At 38.6% G+C, this 3,526-nt stretch overlaps 1 non-coding gene across 1 annotated transcript; it reads right to left on the reverse strand.

The window, feature by feature from the left end:
• Positions 1 to 1,741: 1,741 nt before the first annotated feature.
• LOC131960183 (U2 spliceosomal RNA) lies at positions 1,742 to 1,932 on the reverse strand. The gene has a single exon (XR_009389614.1). It is a non-coding gene; the product is annotated as a U2 spliceosomal RNA (small nuclear RNA).
• Between the last annotated feature and the right edge of the window lie 1,594 nt (positions 1,933 to 3,526).

Genomic DNA, 3,526 nt, shown 5'->3' on the forward strand with positions numbered 1-3,526 from the left:
TGTTCATTAATATATTGCACATTGAAGAACAATCTATTGCACACATTATTGCACATTGCCAGTTATCGTATATTTAAAAAAGAAGAAATATTGCACAGTAATAAAGTCCATTTTTTCCATTTTCCTCTCAAACCAATAAAACACAACAGTAACATTTCTTGCTGACATCCTGAATTATCGCCTCATCTCATCACAACTCCAAACGCCAGGATAACAGCTTTTCACAGCTTCATCTGATGGCTCTTGTTTCGTCTTTCCCCTCCTCCCTTTCTTCTCTCCTCTCCCTTCATCTCCTCCCTTGTCTCTTTCTCCTTCCATCTCGGGCCAAACTCCTACCATCTCGGGGCTCTCGGGGCTTATTCGGGCGCTGCTTCCCGAAAGGGCCCAATCCGAACTGCATCAAATTCCGCTGGCGCTGGCTTTGCTTGTCTTGGAAATACAACAGAAATCACAAAGGAAGGGCGAAGGAGATAAGATGTAACACGTGTCAGAACATTTCTTTTATTTTCCAAATAACAAGAGCTCATTAAACATGCAGCACATCAGGCCCTCCTTTTTATGGCTTTCCTTCATGAAATCAGATCTTTCTTCACACCCTGCGTCTTCATCTTTCCGATCCGTCCCCCCACTTTCAGTGACAAACATTGCCGGTAAAACAGAGGATTAATGTTCCATCAGTTAGACTAATTTACATTGCAGCACACATAGAGTCCGTCTTTGTGTGCTACGCTAATGGTGTGTTCAAGGTCTACACAAATGTTAGAATTTTCAACATTGTCCCAAGCTCCAAGTTCTGACTTTCAGTGTAAATTGAACACACCATAAGGCATTACGGTAAGAAGACCAGCCTTCAAAATTAAAAGCAAACACATGTAGCTTTCAAAATAAGAGCACATGGATGTGTTAGCAGAATCCACCACCTAATTCAATCCTTAGGATTAATGTTCCGTTAGTTAGACTAATTTACATTGCAGCACACATAGGCTGTGTCCCAAAGTCAAGGAAGGATGCTCAAACGGCTGGATTTGAAGGACACCACGTCATCGACATCCGCCGAAGGACTGTCCCAATGTCGAGGATGCTCCGGAGGACAGAGTCCTTCTTTTGCCCAAATTCCAAGGATGCATGTGTGTATCCTCCGTGCGCTCCGACTACCCATAAAGCATTGCGCACACCGGTCTACCGGGAGATTTAAAAATGGCGAGCGTAGAAACAGCGACGCTAGCGGCGCAATATGCATTTAAATATGTAGATATTTTCAGTTTACACTGAATGTTATCACATAACTTACAAAACGTGTGTTCACAGTCAAGCAAAAACATATGAATAAGCATATGCCAAAATATTAAGCTAAAGATAATAAACGTCATCTTGATACATTGCCGGTTAAGTTAATTAATGCCGTCTCAGTCGCTAAAGTTATTGTTTATTAATTTATATGTGTCCATGATGATGTACTATGTGCAACTGTGCCATTCAGAAAGTTATACATTTCTTTATTGTTTTTACAGGGACCGAAAGTCCGCTATTATCCGTTATTGTTATTTATAAATAACTGTTATTGTACTGTAGGCTACTGTAAAATAAAAAATAAAAAATCACAGAACATATTTCCATGATGAATTATGCGCCGCTGCATTCATGGCACTAAGTAGCGGCCGAAATCAGCCAGGATCAGTTAAATATTCAGGTTTAATCCACTTTATGGTTTTTACTTGATAAATCGTGGAGATTCAACCTTAAAGCATCTTCTTCCATTTTCACAAATATAATAATAATTATATAATATGTGTCAGAGTGCTGATGCCAGAGACACATTCATGTCGTGAACTGATTTTGAAATTGCGGCGCTGAATTTATTTATTTATTTTTATTAAACTGATAAGAACAGATACTACACTTGATCTTAGCCAAAGGGCCGAGAGCGGCGCTGAAGTTAAGCAGGACGTCCAATTACACAATGACGCACGCTGCACACTCCGAAGGCTGTCCCATTTGTGCGTTACACTAGTGAAAGGAAGGACTCTGGCCTTGCCTCCGGAGGACCCGACTCTGAAGGAAGGATCCTACCAAGGAAGGATCCTTGACATTGGGACACAGCTATAGAGTCTGTATTTCTGTGCTACGGCTAATGGTGCGTTCAAGGTCTACACAAATGTCAGAATTTTCAACATTTTCCTGAGCTCCAAGTTCTGACTTTCAGTGTAAATTGAACACATCATTAGGCATTACGGTAAGAAGACCAGCCTTCAAAATTAAAAACAAACACATGTAGGTTTCAAAATAAGAGCACATGGATGTGTTAGCAGAATCCACCACCTAATTTAATCCTAAGGATTAATGTTCCGTTAGTAAGACTAATTTACATTGCAGCGTACAAAGAGTCTGGAGTTTGTGTGGTACGGCTAATGGTGCGTTCAAGGTCTAAACAAATGTCAGAATTTTCGACATTGTCCCGAGCTCCAAGTTCCGACTTTCATTGTAAATTGAACACACCATTAGGCATTACGGTAAGAAGACCAGCCTTCAAAAATTAAAAGCAAACACGTAGCTTTCAAAATAAGAGCACATGGATGTGTTAGCAGAATCCACCACCTAATTTACAAGAAGACTGTCAAACTGTGATGCCTTAAATAAAACATATAAAAACCATTATTCTCCTTCACAATAATTCATTTTCATTAAATTTATTTTTATTTTCTCTTTATTTGACTAGGAAGTCCCTCGAGATTGCAATCTCTTTTTCGAAGGAGATCTGGCCAAGATTGGTTTCCAGTTACAGATTAAAATGACAGTGACAAAACATGGGAACGTATAGTAAAAACAGCAAAAAAAAAAAAAAAAAAGCAATACACACATTATACATACAGAAAGGTACTGAATCCAGCTTAGGATCATCAAAAATATGCAATGATTAACCCTTTATCGGGCGAAGAACTATATTTGGTAACTTCAGTTGATATAAAAATGGGGTCCCCATGTGTCTCTGTTTGGTCGTAGAACCACATGGACTTGACTAAAATCTACAAGAAAAAAATGTGCAGATTTAAGAGATTTAAAGTGGCAAATCTGCTTGAAAAAAATCGCAGATTTACAAGACAAAAGTGGGAAAAAAGCAACTTTTTTCTTGCAGATTCACCACTTTAAATCTCATAAATATGCACATTTTTTTCTCGTAGATTTGACACTTTAATCTCACAGTTTTTTTCTCAAAATATTACCCCCCTCCCCCGGGTCCATATGTTTTTTTTATACATTCTGGCTTTATGTAATATCCTCCAATATTCTCTAGGGTTGAAATTTGGAATTTGCAAGTATTTCAATGAGTGTCCTATTGAGGGTTAAGATGGAATAGTGACATTAGAATGTGTATGAGAATGTGAATGAGTCCACCAAATTTATGCTTTTAGGGCAAAAATTAATCCGAGGGACCATATCCCTAGACGCCCTACTTTCTTTGGGTCTCCTTTCTTTGGTTCATGTAAATATGTTGGTTGTTGTTTACACTACAGTTCGTTAAACATAT

Source organism: Centropristis striata, chromosome 21 (assembly GCF_030273125.1).
Source record: "Centropristis striata isolate RG_2023a ecotype Rhode Island chromosome 21, C.striata_1.0, whole genome shotgun sequence".
Taxonomy (NCBI): Eukaryota; Metazoa; Chordata; class Actinopteri; order Perciformes; family Serranidae; genus Centropristis; species Centropristis striata.